Consider the following 18760-nt stretch of genomic DNA (forward strand, 5'->3'; position numbering starts at 1 on the left):
TATCGAGAAAGCTAATGGACTTCTCACCTATAACATGGGTGAATTCTAGAAAAGTGGTGGTCTTGGAAATATTATCAATAAATGTTGGTATCTGACCTATATCTCCTTTCCAAATACAGAACATGTCATCCTGGTATCTTGTGTACCAGGAGACATGATTCCTGAATAATGGATCTTTAAATAATAAATTACGTTCCCAAAATGCCATTACGGCATTCGCGAAACTACCACCACATGGGGAGCCCATCGCAACCCCCGATTTTTGTAAATAAAATTTACCCTCAAACGTCATGAAATTATTATTCAAAACCAATTCTAAGAGTGTCTCTATTAAGTTAATGGTATTACTCTCCACTTTCTTTATAAGTAAGAATTCTCTAACTCACTCAATACCAGTTTTCTGAGGAATTACTGTATATAAATCCTTGATGTCTATTGTAAGAAAACATCCATTAGGCTGAAACTCAAGCTGACTAATGTTCTTCAAAAAGCCCCACGAATCTTTGCAAATTTGTGGCTCACTTTCCAGGTATGGTTTTAGAAGGGTATCTATATATTTGGCACACCCATATGTAATTGACCCACGCCCATCGACTATTGGTCTAAAGGGTGGGTCAATCAAAGATTTATGAATTTTTGGGGTGCCAAATAAGGCTGGGGTAACAGGTGCTAAAATAGATAAATAATGATATAAGTATATGTCGATAGACCCTTCTAAAAACAGATCTTCCAAATTTGCTCTAATCTTAATATATGCTCCATTAACTTCATTCAAAGAAACTTCTATGTATGCCACAGTATCAAGATGCTTACACATTTTAGCTACATAGACATTATAGTCCATGAAAACCAGACCTCCCCCCTTGTCTGGCTTCATGACTCTGATGTCACATTCATTTAACAAGTTAATACAATCATTTTCTAGTGGGTTTGTATTATATCTCATGGGTCTTTGTTGGAACCCATCTTTAATAGCTCTAAAGTCAGCTTCACACATTTTCTCAAATATATTCAGCTCAGGATGAACTGGAGGGTTAAACAAACTGGAAACTCTGGTAGAACGAACCATACTCGAATTGTTGTCCATAAGTAAGTTTAAATTAAGCTTACGGACATACAATTTAAGATCAATAAGAGTACTGGCAATGTCCATTCTTTTACTCGGAACAAAAGTTAGCCCTTTTGAAAGAAAATCAATCATCTCTTGATGAACGTCCAAAACGGTGTAATTAAATATTTTAAAGTCACCGTTTGAACTAATATGCATTCTTGGGCCATGATTCCCGATATCTACACATACTATCTCCTCCTCTGTTTCCTTTTGTTTTTCCCTTGGGGTCGATTCTGGTTGTACTGCCGGTTGCTGTTTCGGGCATTGTTGTTGGACTGAAAAACCTGTTGGTTAGATTCACCTCCCCTACCATTAAGATTACCAGATTGATTGTTTGAATAGTTAATATTATTGTTGTTGCTGTTATAGTTGTGCCCTGAACTATTATTACTACGATTACTGTTACTGTTGAGCCTTTCACTCCGCCTAAGTGGCTGATTAACTCTGTTGTCAACCACAGGGCTTGAGTTAAGTGGTGCAACTGTTCCATTCTCATTGTTCATGTTATTGCCAGCCCCAGAATCATTAACTTGCCAAAAAGATGTATTAGAAGGTGTATTTGGGGGTGGCTTAGGATAAGCTTGTTTTTTAGAATAATCGTTAATATCTCTAGCAATCTTTTTCCTTTTGGTAATTAAAAGTTTATTTATTGCTGTTTCAATACTAGCAAAAATTTTACAATATTCGAATTTATACCTAGAAAAGTCATTGTGGTTTTTAATAAGGTGGTCCAACATTTCCAACTCAGTTTTTAAGGCACAAATGTCTGTATTATAAAAATTGATGAGGGCTTGCAGAAATTCTAAAGCTTGACGGTCAAACAGTTCATAAGTTCATGGTGGAAAACCGAACCGTTAATGAGTCCTGCTGGATACCGCCATTGCCTAAGCCCTTTGGGAATTATTTTCATAGTAATACACTCTTGTAAGTAGGAAACTTCAAGCTGAAGCTTCCTACATTTATAAAGTTTCATGTCAAATTCATTAATTTTGTTCAAAAGATTGTTAGTCTCCTGTTCATCATTGGCATCAAAAGAGTTACCGTGTTCACATGCGCTATTAAAAAAGTTGTTATTGTTCATAAATGCTGCAATAGAAGGAATATTAGTACTTTGATCAATCAAACCTTCTCCGCTTGCTCCCGACACAAGGTTCCTTTGAACTCCCGGCTGGTTCCTATTAACCGGGCTGGTAATAGCTGCTACCGCATCCGAACTGTTAGAAGTGCCTGCAGCCACACCTCCCATGGCTCGACTGCCGTTACTATTACCTGGTCTGGGTGATGTCCTATTCAAACTAAAAGGTGCCAAATTGTGTGGAACGCCTGGTTGCTTATTGGAAAAACTAACTTCTTTAACTTTAAAAGCAGGTAAAGCTTCAACTTTTTGTGTCAACGAATCCACTCGCCCTAGTAGAACCTCCACTAAGGCGGTAAGATTACCAATAGCGTTTTCTTGACCGCTTTCATTGGTACTGCTTTCCGTAGTATCTTCCTGGGAAAACAGAGATTGCGTTGCCGCTCCGTTACCGCTCGCCATAGAAACAACACAAAACCTCGACTCCTCAAACGCAAAACTGGTAAAAAGTGAACGGAAACAATAAAAGCCGGCAACTTTAAGAAAATAAAATTGCTTAATAGTTCTTCAAGTAAAACTGTTTAATGTGAGCGCTTTCGCCTAGAAAATAACCAGCCTTCTTCAGACAAAACAGTTACAAGCAACAAACAGGTTCATTTTATACTTAATTGAACATTTTTCATTGAACATCCCAATTAGAGATTTAAAGACACATTACATCAATGAAAAATAGGTGAAAAAACACAATAAAAACAATAGAGAATAATAGAGAATAAGCAACCAAGCACCATACTACGTTAATAAGTTATCCTAATTTAAAAAACCTTGTTCTAATAAGAACAAACCTATTAACATAAACTAATTTAGAATGACATCACACTTGGTCACCTGATTCTGTGGTTCCCCACACTAACCCCCTGACTATAAGCTGAACCAAGATCAAGCACAGATATGTCACAATACACACCTAGGATTTTGCTAATGCTTCTGGAGACTATAAAACAATTCCAATACTTTCATCCTTCCTGGAGAGACTATCCATCCATTCTCTAGCACCCCAGGGTATTAATTAGTTTACCACTAAGGACAATAAGATCCCAGACCTTTCTCAGACATTATATCACTGGCTGCATTCAGGCCTGTGAGATAAAATCTTTATCTCGTAAACCAAGTAATTTAATTTCTGGCTAGTTTTCTTAATATAAGCTGAGCTGAGCTTAACTCCTTCCCTTCCAGCATCCTTTATTAACACATATACATTTCCTCAGTTACAACAGTACAGTCAGATATAAATGTGTATTTCTTTTCTGTCCAGCAGGACCCACTGTTGATACATGTTTATCACAAACAGCTTTACAAACACATTTTTAACACAACCATCTGTACAAATCAGTTTGATATACAAATGACATAAAAGTCTTTACAAAACTCCAGCTTGCTATGCTGGCATATGTTACACATGCATTGCCCTTCTCTACCTGGCTTAGCTGGCACTAAATCACATTGTCACATTATGTATCACCATTTAATCAGTGCAATTCACTTTCATGCTGAGTACCAAACAGATTTTGCATGGAACTTACAGGGTAACATACTGAAAGAACACATGCAGAGAAGCAGTCTTTGAGTACAAAACTTATTCAGCTCTTTCCTTATGGGAAGTTTTTTCTTTGCATTCTACAGATATAGATACAGAGTGCTAATCATAGTATGTAGTATTCATGTCAACACAGCTGCAGAGTGTTAGTTTACAATGCCCATAGAAAACAGTCCTCAAAAATGCTTAAACCTGATTAGGCAAACCTCAGAAAATATTGTGATGCTAATTCTGCATACAGCCTAGTAAAAACAATAGACAATTAAGCAATAAGTCTTGAATGGGTGTGAGTATGACAGGATTAACCCATGGCTGGCATAGTTTAATCACAATGGAGAAACCCAAGTGATTAAACAAATTTAATCCTGTGATACCCACATCCAGCCATAGGTTATTGCTGTTATACAATGACATCAAGAAATTGACAATGACGAAAAAATTGCTTACCTATCTTAAATAATGTCTTTTTATAATGGCACTGTAATGTTCTTCATTGTTTTTCCACATTTGCAGATGTACTGCACATGCATATGGGAGTTCTATTCACATGTTGGCACAGTACATCTGTGCTGTTCAGAAAAGTAGTGGCTTTTTCCTGTTGCTGTTTATTTTTTTTCCTCCCCTGCCATTATGGGCTCTTAATGCAAGAAACGTAGACAAAGCCCAACATAGTGAAGGAAATAAAAGTCCAAAAATATGGACAGACTTTACTGCTTTTATAAAATTAAAAAGTTACTGCAATAGGAGGTTTTGTATTTGTGTGCATTTTTCTAAAGGATATGAACTGTAAACCTCAAATATCTGTCATTTTTTAATGACTACAATCTGCAGTGGCCTGCCAGAAAACTATATTATTAAGAGTAAAAGACCAAAATTATGAGGCAAAAATCTGGACAATTGAGATGTACAAGAGTCTGCCAAGATGTTAGGTTGGACTGTGCAGAAATACAAGAAAAATAAGGTACATTTTGTATTTCTTTAATTTTGCAGAATGTACCTCATTTTTCTTGTATTCTGCTCTGTCCTTTAAGGATATGCCAATAAAAAAGTCTCTCAGCTCGATGGTACTTTAGAAGCTAGAAATAAATAACTAATAACCATAAAAGCATTGCAGACAGACATCAATCTCTTTTCAATAGAAATATATATTCAAATAAAAAAAAAAAGAAAGAAAAAAAATCACTGAACAAGCATCCTATGTAAACATAAAAATCCAAGCCCTTAAAAACAATAAAACAGAAATACTTCATTGTCATTAAACACTTTTGTTTATACATGTAATAGAGACTTCTTCAGTGACTTATGCAGCTCTGCACATGTTCAATATAATATTTTTAAGTCACTACGTAAAGAGCTGGATGTATTAACAATGCTGAATTCCACCCCATAAAAGCCGTGCACTGTGCTGACGAATTGTACAATTATTGTCTCTAAGTCATTTTTAAGTGACTTGCATTTTTGAGAAAAGATGAAACACTAAAGAAGTTCTATTATACAATGAAATTACTTGAAAAAAGTTGACATTTCTTTTTTAAGGTATTTTCATTGTATATTAGTAGCAATTCACAATCAGGCATCATTAATGTTTCTATATCCTTAGTTGTCTACATTAGATCATAAGAGTGATCAAAACAACATCACCTGTTGGTAAGCCCTACATTAGACACACTTAAATGTGACTTACTACTAAATTTCAACAGCTACCAAAACAGTTGTCAAATGGCACAGACTGACAACTGAAAATTGCTGCCAAACCATGGCAGTTAGTAGTTAAAAAAGTGATTACCCAGCACTTTTAGCACATACATTTTATATTTAGTCATAGAATCAACTGCCTCACAACCAACAAGACATGGCTCTCAACAGAACTGAATACAATGAAAAGATACTTATGGAAAAGGTTCCAACATAGGAAAGCGTTTAAAGATACTTGCACTAGTAAGTTAGAACATTTAAAAAAGTAACCAACTTTAGGAGGCCTTGAGTCAAACTTTGAATGAAAATTAAGGGTATTTCTCCAAATTTGGAAGCGTTGAGAGGTATGCTTCAAAATCTCATTGGGAGACATGCGTTTCCTGTTACCACTTGTTTTGACCTGCAGTGGAAGAAGACATTACAATCAGTGTCCATACATTTTAAACATAAAAGGGTCATATTTTTAATCTACATTACTTCTGTACCCATCATATACCTAGTGCTTTGGTGATGACTAGAAAAAAAATAGTGAAGATTCTTATGACAAATTCCATTCAAGGAGAAGACAGACCGGTGAAGAAGCCAGATGTTTTATATGCTTTGGAGCAGGCTTTTGTTAGGAATCAGCCTCATAGGCTATTAAAGGATATTTTACATTCTTCCTTTATTTGTGGCATTCACATTACTTCAAAATTGGTAGTCCTCCATCCACATTTCTGTAACATTATTCATTGCTTTTGATCATGACTCAGTGTCTGTGTAGACAATGAGTCCACCCCTGCTGTCCCCTAATGACTGTTTAATACTTTTCTTTTGTTTAAAGGACCATCCAGAGAAGTGTATTATTTCCTATAAAAATTAGTTAAGTGTTGTCACATATAAATAACTCTTTGAGGTAAGCCAAACCTGTTTCTTTTTAAAAAAAGAACAGAAACCATTTTTGTATGCTTTGATGCTGCTATCTTCACTGGAAGGTCAAACTGTTTTTTTGTCCATGTGATCATGGAAGTAGTATGACCACAACCACACAAGCCCTTCAGACATTCTCAGTATTTATTTGCTCATCAGGCACAGGATGATGTATTCAACATATTGAATATACAGCAAAAGAGATATCATATCAGGTTGCAGGAATTGTTAGCTTTGCGTTCAGGAAACCTATCTGATGCTTTAAGATAGCTACTACAGCAATGTAGAATGGAGGAACCTCTTCTGAGAAGAAAGGGAATATAGTTGGTACCAAAAATAAATGTTAATTCCCTCATGATTGTCACATTTCATAGTACAGTATGTTGCACTGCTTAGTCCAGCCTCCCATCCTGTAGAAATGACCTTGTTATTTGCAGATGCTCTGGCTAGAAGTAGTTCCCTCCCGGCAAGCATCCCCAACAACCCTGTAGAAGCAAATATCTTTCTTTGTAAGTGGCAGTTGCTTGGAAAATGCAAAGGCTGAAGAGCTGTACTTAAGGACTATAATGTGAAGAAAAGAAAAATGCAAATCTTCAGTTATTATAGGTTGTAGGAGGGTACTGACAGCAAACAATTTTAGGATAGTAAAAGAAAGAGCCCTCCTGCAGAGGCAGACACATTTCTGCTCTCTGACCTGTCCTGCTTCACAGTCATGTTTAATTGTGATAAACTCATACTGACTTTTAAATAAGTAGTTAAAATAAATCTTATTATAAAATAAATATTTGAATGCATGGATATAGATTAGTCTGTATTGCTTTATGCTGCAATCTGTGTTACATGTGAGGGTGCTGCATTTCAATCCATAGATAAGACTGCCGACAGAATTCTAAAAAAAATAAAAATGACTGTAGAACATTAAAATAAATGTTGTGCATATTGTAGTGTTCGGTGCATAACAGATAATATAAATCAGAGGCTGAAACTGGACACTATGAGTGGTATTCATAGTCTGACAGTTTGTGGTTATGTAGCAGTTATTAGAGGAAAATGCTTCTACACATATACGCAAATAAGCTTCATGCAGGGCATTAGCAATGAATAAAGAAAACTGAAGCTGTTTTGAAAAACATGCTTACTTACTGCAAAAGTGTAAAGTACCCAAAGTCAAGTGTTAAGTAAATACAAAGGACTACATGAAAACTCTAAGCTTCATATTGCTTTGTAGTATTTCATATGTATTTGGATATTAGGGACAGGTGTAGCTATGTACAGTCATGTTTAAAACACTAAGACAAGCTGTGGACTGCAGAGCATTTAGGTGTAATTTAAAAAAGAGAGTTTAATATGCTTTATATTGGACCATCATTATGTGGACACCCTGACAGTTTCATTAAAGAATAGAAATGGAGAGACTGGTGTGATGATATGTGATAGTGCCATCTGTGCTAGGGAGATAAGGGCAATGCATGTGTAACACATGCCAGCATAGCTAGCTGGAGTTTTGTAAATAATTTTATCTTATTTGACTATCACACTGATTTGCACAAATGCTTGTGTTAAAAATGTATTTGTAAAGTTGCTTGTGTTAAAAATGCATCAATTGTGGGTCCTGCTGGACAGAAAAGAGATATACAGCTATGTCAGAAGTATTATTGAAAATTAAATAGGTTGATTTAGACCATAAAACATTTATCTTACAGGTCTGATTGCAGCCAGAGACAAAAATGTCTGGGAAAACAACAACTAGTAATCTTACTGTATTGTCCTTATAGGAGAACTAATTGCTACCTTGGAAGGGTGGAAGTTTTTGAAACTGTTTTATAGCTTTAAGATGCTGCAACAGATCTTAGCAAAGCTCTGGGTGTTTATTGTACCAGAGTCAGATGGCCTAATGTGATGTCATTCTGTAACCAGCACTGAAATGATTCTTTAGATATTAGTGAGAGATATTATGGAACTCTTGCAGCAGCACTTTGTTTTCCAGAACCTGACAGAAAAGATCTTTCACAGATATGTCACGCAACCTTACACCTCATCTTGCCTTGCTGTAGTAAGCAAATCAGCACTCATCATCTTGCCTTATTTTAGTAAGTAATCAGAGAACAGTACTTCTTTAGTCAGTTAGGAAAGTATAGTGAGATTAGTTAAGTATTCTTTTTCTGCATCTGTGTGAATCCATCCAACTGTGTTATTTTTTACATCTCTTGGATTGAAGCTCGGGTGTTTATTTTAACTAGATATTCAGTATTCTTATGTGTTATATTTCATTATTTATTTTTAAATATTTCTATACTTTTCATTGAGGCTGGTCATTTAGAAAATACTTTTAACATCTTGAGAGTACTTATGCTTATTTTAGTGACCGTGACTGGTCCTGAAAGCCTTGCTGCATTGGTCAAACTCTACCATTTGTATTAGTATTAATTTTACTCAGTATAATTGAATGCCCTTTTTAAGAGCCTTGGAGTAGCTGACTAGTGGCAGCATAATTATCTTCTAGTCTGGGCAGTGGGGACAGCTGTTAAGTGAAGCTGTGCTTGGTGCAGAGAGCTACATCTGAAAATACGGTGTGTATCCATCTTTGCTCCTAGTGGCCATCCTTCCCCAGTGTCACTGGTGAGGGTTGAGTCTCCTTGATTACTGACCCGGAGTAGGAACCATCACATATTGTTGGCAGCTAGTTGGGATATTAATTCAACTTCAGTAGCCTGTGGGCATTTGTCACTGAAGGTGTGTGTATTCTCAGCAGCCACAAGGTAAACATACAGAGTTTCATTTTTACAACAGTTTTATTTAATTTTTTTAGTTTAGTTTATTCAGGGAAAGCAGGCAGAAATGTCAGCAGAGGATTATGGCAAGCTGGCAAAGAACTAGTTGGTCAAGGTGTGTGAAGCCAAAGGAATGCTGCATGGCGGCCTGACTAAAGAGGAAATAATTTCAGTCTTAATCACAGTTGCAGCATGTACTGACAACCTGTCTGGTGATGAGGATGTGCAGCACTCAGAAACAGGACAGTTCACCTTTTCTTCAGAGGACTTAAAAATCCATCTGAAGTTAATGAGACTTGAACTGGAGGCCAAATGTTTGAAAAGAAAATCAGAAGACAGACTGCAGCATTTGGAGACTGAAGAAAATGAAAGACTACAGCAGGCAAAATAGATGGAATTAGAATCAGCAGAGAGACTGCGTCATTTGGAAGTCAAAGGGAATGAGAGACTACAGCATTTGGAGGTGAAAGAAAAGGAGAAACAGATAGAATTAGAATCAGCAGAGACACTGAGGCATTTGGAGGTTGAAAAGAAACTATGATAAAGTTCAACAATGTTTACTAGAATGTTTTAAGTTAATACCTGAACTTTACAAACAAGTTTTATGATCATAGATGCAAGGCAGATGAAAGTATATGTGATTATATTGCTGAGTTAAGCTAAGATTTTCATAGGTGGGTGAGTGGGTGTCAGGTCACCACTTTTGACAGACTGGCAGACCATTTGATGAGGGAACAAGTCCTTAGCACTTTGCATGATGACAAGAGAATCTGGTTGGTAGACTGGTAGTGTAACACTACAGATGAGCTGGGGAGAAAAAGGGATCTCTACTTAGCAAGCAGCGCACCACTCCACAAGAAAGGGATACCCACTGCAGCACAGGGATAAAGGTAACCCATGGTGGGCAGCCTATACCACCCCAGTTGAATCCACCAGTAACAGGGGAAGCCACTAGTTCAGGTACACAGCCAGGATCAAGAGTTAGATGTTTTAAATGTAACCAGAGGGGTCATGTAGCATACAAATGTCCACTGAAGCAAGGTGGGGAACAAAACGTGAGGGGAGCCAACAAGTGGGAATAACAGCATGCCACTGGTAAATTTTCTGGAGATGAGAGAAGTACCAAAGTATCACTAGAGTTTGTATCCTATCTTAGTGGATGGAAGGCAGGCCACTGCTAAGAGAATCGGACATAACTATTGTCAAGCTTGCAGTGGTTAAAGATGAGCAGTACTTGCTTGGGCAGTCCACTCAAGTCAGAACTTTAGGAGAGACCTGGCCACAAATACACTTGGCCAGGGTTCTCCTTGACTGAAAGAGTAGAAAAGGATGCAAGAATGTAGGTGCATTTGAGGATATCTCTGCAGATGTCTTGATAGAGAATGATTTTGATAGTGGAGTACTTTGTGCATGCAGTTACATGCAGTCAGGCTTGGAGACAGCCATGTGGGTCTGGTAGCCTGGGGAGTCCCAGACAGACTCCACACCTGAAGCTGGGGCTGGTGTTGTGGCTATTTCAGGGAGGGAGCTACACTGTAGCAGTGAGCCTGAAAGTGAGCCACAGCTGCTGGTACGTATTGATGTTCCCATGGACAGGGTGACTGCAAGGACAGAAGTAAGTGGTAGTACCCAGGCTGACAGTGAGGCACTCTTGTCAGAAGATACCAGGCTTCCTGTGGAAAGATGAGCTGGGAAGGGTCACAAAGGTAGAGTTGAGACAGTCTCAGCATTTGGACCCTAACTTACTAAGCATGAGGAAGGTAGCTAAGGAGGCACATGATTCTCAAGGAAAGGCAGAGTCTGTACACTGGAATAAAGGGTTACTGTATAGAGAGTGGGACTCCTGAGGGAGGACTAAAGGGTGAGGTAATACAGCAGTTGGTAGTGCCCAGAGCCTATCATCTGGCATTTCTAGCCATAGCCCATGACATTCATTTTTCAGGTCATATAGGCATAAAGTGCACCAAGACACGTATTATGCAGATCTGTTATTGGCCTGGGATTGCAAGGGATGTAAAAAGGTACTACAGGATCTGTGAGCAGTGCCAAAATGTAGGCAAGGCAGGAGACAAGCTCAAAGCTCCTTTGATGCCTTTGCCAGTGATTGAAGAGCCATTTCAGAGGGTAGCTATGGATACTGTGGGGCCTCTAATTACCCCAAGTTCCACAGGGTAGAAGTATATCCTTATGGGAGTAGAGTATGCTACTAGGTACCCTGAGGTGGTGGCTCTGTCCTCTATCAAGGCAGAGAAGGAGGCAAATGGTTTGTTAGAGATTTTCAGCAGGGTAAGTTTCCTTAGAGAAATACTGACTGCCAGAGGTGCCAATTGCATGCCAGACCTGCTGTCTTGTCTCTGGAAGTGTTATGGGGTGAAGCAACTAAAGACCACCCCCTACCACTCCCAGACTAATGGTCTTGTAGAGAGATTAAACTTTTCACTAAAAACCATGTTACAGACATTTGCAGAGCAGTTTAAGAGAGTGTGACAAACATTTGCTCATCTGCTGTTTGTATATAGAGAGGTACCCCTGGAATCCACAGTTTTTTTACCCTTTGAGTTGCTGTATGGGCATAGGGTGAGAGGGCCTTTAGATTTGATTTGTGATGAGTGGGAGGGTGAGGGTGAATCCCACAAGAAGTCTGTTGTGGCATATGTCCTACACCACAGGACAAGGCTTTGGAAGTTCATGGACTTGGCCCAGGAGAATCTTGCAGGAGCCCAACAGCAGAAAAAGATCTGGTATGCCAAGAATGCTCAAGCCCAAGAGTATGCTGTGGGACAGCAGGTTATGGTGCTCATTCCTGTCAGGCACAATAAGATGCAGGCAGCTTGGGATGGATCCTTCTTAGTGGTAAGGAAGGTCAGTGATGTTAATTACACAATAAACCTGCTAGACAGGAGGCAGAGGTACAAATTGTATCATTTTAATATGATGAAGCCTTAACATGATAGGGAGGCCCTGGTGCTGAGTATTTGCAGTGGATGGCAAGTGGATGCTTCAAACCATGGGCGGGTGCTGTACTCAACCAGGTTTCCTCAGAGAGAGAAGAACAGCCAGTTATTTAGACTGCAACGCACAGAGGAATGTTATGCAGCTATAGAAAAAGAATGTCTGGCCATAGTACGGGCACTGCAGAAACTTCAGGCCCTACCTGTAAAGAAGGAAATTCACTGTTGTTACAAACTATAATCCCTTAACATGGCTACAATGTGCCAGCCAGCAAAATGCCAAGTTATTAAGGTGGTGACTAGGGGTGCAGGCATATGACATGACAGTGCAGCACTGTAGTGGAGTCAGCAATGCCAATGGAGATGGGTTCTTAAGACAGGGTATGGGTTAATGTGTTCTCAGACAGACCCATTTCTCACAAGCAATGTTTTTCTAGGATCATTTGAAAATCTAGCCTGAGTCTTCAAGGGAGAGGAGAGATGTGATAGTATGAGGTAGTGTCATCTGTGTCAGAAAGAGTAGGGCAGTGCATGTGTAGCATATGCCCGCATAGCTAACTAGAGTTTTGTAAAGAATTTTATGTCATTTGACTAGCACACTGATTTGTACAGATGTTTGTGTTAAACATGTATTTGTAAAGTTCCTTGTGTTAAAAATGCATCGGCAGTGGGTCCTGCTCAACAGAAAAGAGATATACATCTATGTCAGATGGTGTTATTATTACTGATTAAATGTATATGTTTTAACAGAGAATTCTGTAAGGGAAGAGGTTAATCTCAGTCCAGGTAATTTTGAAAAAAAAAATAGGTCGAAAATTAAATGGTTTGGTTTAGGCCATAAAGATTTTATCTTACAGGTCTGATTGCAGCCATAGACAAAAATGTCTGGGAAATCCAGGACTAGGAACCTTACTGTATTGTTCTTATGGGGGAATTAATTGCTACCCTGGAAGGGTGGAAGTTTTTGAAATTGTTTTATAGCTTTCAGATGCTGCAACAGATTTTAGAAAAACTCTGGGTGTGTATTATACAAGAGTTAGGTGACCAGGTGCAATGTAATTCTATAACCAACACTGAAATGATTCTTTAGATATTAGTGAGAGAAAGCAGCACTCTGTCTTCTGGAACCTGATAGGAAAGATCTCTCACATATATCTCACATAATCTCATACCTCATTTTGCTTTGCTGTAGTAAGCAACTCAGCACTCATCATCAGCTTGCCTTACTTTAGTAAATAACCAGGGAACAGTAATTATTTAGTCAGACAGGAAACTATAGTGAGATTAGTTAAGTATTGTTTTTCTGCATCTGTGTGAATCTATCCAACTATGCTATTTTTCATATCTCCTGTGATTGAAACTCTGATGTTTATTGTAGCTTTCACTGTGACTGTGCTTCAGAGAATACTTTTAACATCTTGAGAGTGCTTATGCTTATTGTGGTGACACTGTGGCCACTCCTGAATGCCTTTCTGCATTGGTCAATGTCTGACATTTGTATCAGTATTAATTTTACTCAGTATAATTAGGTACCCATGAAAGAGGCTTGGAGTAGCTGACTGATGGCAGCATAATTACCATGTGGTCTTCGCAGGGAGGGCAAAGATGGTAAATCTGTGCCAGCCTTTCTAAGGTGTGTGTGCATGGAAATCCAATATCCATGTATGTGGATTGGCTACTTGGAACAGGGACACAGAGCTCCAAACTGGTCAGTGTGGAGTCTTGTTTGGGGCCTGGAGAGAGAGTCCAGCTCCAGGTCAGGGAATGTGCTCCATGTGTGCTCTTAAGGGAAATTGTTGTTGGTGCAGAGAGCTGCATCTGAAAATACTAGTGTCCATCCCTCACCTAGGTCAGTGGTTGGGACTGAGTCTCCTTTATTTCTGGCTCTGATTATGGACCGTCACAATAGGAAAGACTAAAAAAGGTGAGACACGACAAAAAGGGGAACACAGAAGGAAAACATAAAGAGAGTTGTGGTGGAGAAGGTGGAATAATGTTTTTGTCATGGGATAGACCCCCTATTTTTTCAATTTTTTTTATAAAAGAGGATAGTGTGGGTGGGAAATAGGTAAGAGGGTGTAGGTGAAAGGATAAGGGAAGAAGGATTAAGCACTTGCAGAGCCTCAAACATTTCCACTACCAGATGGTAGGGCAGTGGACGGCCCTGATTCTGAGGGGTAGGGGCCTGTGGTGGTGTAGTAGTCAGCACCAGCTGGGTTAGCATGTCTTGATTATGTTGCAGTGAAGCTTCAGCTGGCTGAAGCTGCCAATCATTTACCTCTTCCAGCACATTCTAAACCAATTCTGAAGCTCCAGTTCTGTGAGGCTTGTGGCTACCACATTTCAGGGTGGCAGCAGGGACAGTGCTACCACCCTGACCCTTTGAGAATGTCCCCAGATAGTTAGAGAATGAGTGATTCCTAACCTAGAAGGTACATGTCTGGGTCACTTTAAGAGATTTTGAAGCTATAAAGAGAAATAAAATAATAAAGGACAAAGGAATGTATATATATATATATATATAGAATGTATATATATATATATATATATAGGGTCTATGTTATAACAGCGAATGATCAAAAGATCGAACGCTGTTATATCGACCACAAAAGAACGAAAACAAAAAAGAACAAACAGCCAGAACAGCAAATATTTTCACCAGGGAAAAAATTTGCTGTTCCCAAAAAAAAAAAAAAAATAAAAACGCTAAACACTATTTTAACTGGGGGTCCCCCCCCCCACCTACTTAAATATACCAACTCCGATATACCTGTTGCTCAGGCTGCTGCAGAGAGCTTGACCTACTGCCAGCTGTGAAATTGAGAAAAGATAAGTGTTTATTCTCATTTTTTGTCTGCATTTTGATTTAATATCTCTGTAATCTGTACAACTGTACTTATTCTTCTTGTTTGTCCCCACCCATCCTCCCTGTTCTTGTTTTGGTGTTAGTGTTGGTGGCTCTGGAATTGCCTGCCCCTCCTGTAAGTCTCTATTTGAACACTCCTCCTGAGTCCATCTCGTTTGCTCACTTAACTGAATATAGTGAGATCACATTCTGAGTCTAGTGTTCACTCTACATAATACAGAGAGAAGATTTGAGAAGGCCAACCTACTTAGGTTCTTCCTTCATCTCTCCTTGCACTTTACTAACAAAAAAAAAAAATTCATCTGCCTTTACTGTATTTGTGTTTCCTCCTTCTTTATTTTGCTTTTGCCTCTTCTTAAAAGTACTCAATTTTATTTATTCTGCTGCACTTATTGTTGCTTGGTAGTAGCCTGATTAAATTGTAACTGTTATTCTAAGTCTTTTGGTTTAAACACTTGGGCTTCATACCGGTTATTTTACATTAAGAAGGTTTGTGGTCTGCACTGTTGTGGCAGGACAGGTAGCTTACATCCTTCTAAGCTGGGAATTGCTGATTGAAAGCTCAGTGTCTGCTATTCTAAAAGTGTATTAGTTCTGGTTTGAGCACTTGGGCTTCAGGCCAGTTATTCTACATTAAGAAGGTTTGTGGTCTGCACTCTTGTTGGAGGAGAGGCTGGATTCTGCCCTTCTGAGCTGGGAATTTCTGGTCACAGGCTTATTGTGCCTGTTTATTCTGTTTCTTTCTGAAATTGGTGCACCTTGTTGCTGTAGCATAGGACCAGATTCAGGCCTGCTGAATCTAGCTTTGTTTGTATAACTTGAGCACTGATCCTGGCCATCTTTTTTGGAGAAGGTTCCCCTGCACCCTAGTATCGGGAGTGTGCAGTTAGAACTTGTCTGATTGAAGACTGCTGGAACAGGGCTCAGTTTTGAGGTTTTTTTTTTGGTTAATTGGGTAATTTGTTTAAATCAGATTGTTCATTTTCTATTGTTTATATAGATATATATATATATATATATATATATATATATATATATATATATATATATATATATAAAATTACAATTTATTCATCTGCTTTTACTGTATTTGTGTTTTTTCCTACTGTATTACTATGGGCATTGACAACAACTCTGAACTGAGATATATAACAATAAGCATCTTTTTATGTGCATTTAAAATGTTTTTTTGATTGTATCTGCTTTATTTTCTGAAAAAAAAATATATATATATATATATATATATATATATATATATATATATATATATATATGTCCAGTTTTCAGGTTAGTGCTGAATTCAGGGCTATGTTACAGATCTCTGTGTTTGCCTATACCTTACTTGGATAGAAGGAAGTTTCTCTGTTCACCTGTCAGAGAGGGGAGCGTTGAGCAGCCTATCTGTCCCTGGAGGAGTAGTTTCAGGTCAGAAAGTAGTAGTTTATTGGCCATTTTTGGCTAATTTCTATCTCTTTCATTTCCCTGCTATAAAAAATGCATTTGCCCTGTTTTGCGTGCCGGGCAGCACCAGTTCGCTAAGGTATAACTATTCCCATCTCCACAAAGTCTCCTCTTCAATTTTTCGCTTGGAACTAGACAAACTTTCAACTTAAGCACTCAAGCCATTCATTTCGCAGCCCAGTACTTGCTCAAAACTCATAACAAGCACTTATAAACCCTAGCACTACAGAAGGACAAGGCTCTCTATTCGACCTTACCAGCCATTCAGTCAAACAGTTTACTGCACCTATCCAGGCATGTCCAAAGGACAGTTTCAGGTGTACTCTCCAGTCCAACTGGTGAATCTGGGCATTTTGAGGCAATGTAACAACTACCTCATGTGCACAGACAACCCTCTCCTCCTACCACCAAACACTAATACATGTGAGAGATGCAGTTATACAGCCAAACTGGAGGCTAAGCTCTCTCAACCCACGACTGGATCAGGCAGTCAAGAGGAGAAGGGAAATACTGGCATCACACCACCAGTCTCATATAGACCCATTAAACCAGCACCAGTAAAAAACACACGTAAATACATGAAAACATACTCGGAGGCTCTAAATAAATATCTGCAAAAGCAACAGAGCCCTCCAAAGCAGACATCCAAGCAACCACCACCCCCAAACACAAACCATGAAACACATACTATACAAAACCAGTGTGCCATGCAATCACAGCCCTCAAGGCAAAATAACATACCCAACATGCTAGTAATAGGTGACTCACATAGTCACACACACTGACGTCCCACTCACTAGGCTGAATAAGGAGAAAGTTATTGTTAGCTGCCTGTCGGGTGCCAGGATCCGCCACATAACACAAGAAGTCAGGTCACTTCAGAACAAGTACAAATACGATTCTGTCATTGTTCATGTTGGTGTGAATGACCTGAGCCGTACCTCCCTGGACTACATGAAAAGAGACATGGAAGAGCTCTCTGATCATGTAGCCCTAACCCTGAGTAGCATCCTGCCTTCACCAAGAATGATACCACTGTATAAAGAAAGAATTATCAATTTTGACAATTGGCTAAGTTTCTGGTGTCATTCAAGGGGGATCCAGTGTCTGTCTGCCTGAGATGACATGCTCAAAAAGCCACGCTGCTTCACTAGAGATGGCTTGCACCTGTCACCCTTAGGCTTTCAAATACTGGCCAGGGCTCTTGCCACCCCCCCATATTGCCATTTTTAGGTAAGGCTCAAAAGACAAACCCATTGCCGTAAGTAGCACAAGTAACAAAAATCTGAAGGTAATACTACTCAATGCCAGAAGTCTAAACCTCAAAATGCATGCACTCGAAGCACTCCTCAGTATAGAGAAAATCGGTATATGTTGAGTAATAGAAACCTGGTTTAAGGCTCCAGAGAGCACCACAGCACTACCAGGCTACAACTCATACCATACATTTCAGCTACAGAACCCGGACCAAATACAAAAGGCAGGGGAGTATCCATATTCATCAAGGATACCCACACCTCCAGGTTAGTGGCACAGCACGATGCTTCAGAGATTATCCATGTGCAACTAACAAGGGCAAAACTGCGTGTTTATATCAAGTTATCGAAAGTTGAAAATAGCGAAAGCTATTTCATTGAACTTAAAATATCTAAACCACATAATATCGAAAATTCAGAACAGCAAATTTTTTCCCAAGGAAAAAATTTGCTATTCCAAAACACATACACACAACACAAGCACACCTAAAAAACATCAATCCACACACATACACTTATAATCCTACAACTAACCCTACACTAAACTATGCATACACTACTATCTATCCACTTACCTTAACCCTAACCCTAACCCTAAGGTCCGTCACTATTGCACACTCACCTAACCTGTGCCCTAACCCTAACTCACTTAACCCGCCCCTAACCCTAATGCACCTAACCCGCGCCCTAACCCTAACTCACCTAACCCGTGCCCTAATTCTAACAACCACACAATCACACACTTACCTGAACCCGACCCGTGTTCTGCAGCTTCGCTATTTTTAGTGTTCGCTCAAAACGGGTCGATATTAGAACATTCGAAGTTTTAAAACTTCGATGTTCTGATATAGACCCAAAACTGTAATTCAAATTGTAGCTTGCTACAGATTACCCACCATGTCCCAGGACCTCCATTCCGCATTTCTGGAAACACTGTGTAACATAAAGGTCCTACCAAACACCCTAATATTGGGTGATTTCAACTACCCAAACATTAACTGGGAGAACTACTCAAGTACTAACTCCCTTGCCCAACATTTCCTAGAATTTATAAACTCAAACACCCTG

Source organism: Protopterus annectens, chromosome 1.part1, assembly GCF_019279795.1.
Source record: "Protopterus annectens isolate FY-2018-M chromosome 1.part1, PAN1.0, whole genome shotgun sequence".
Taxonomy (NCBI): domain Eukaryota; kingdom Metazoa; phylum Chordata; order Ceratodontiformes; family Protopteridae; genus Protopterus; species Protopterus annectens.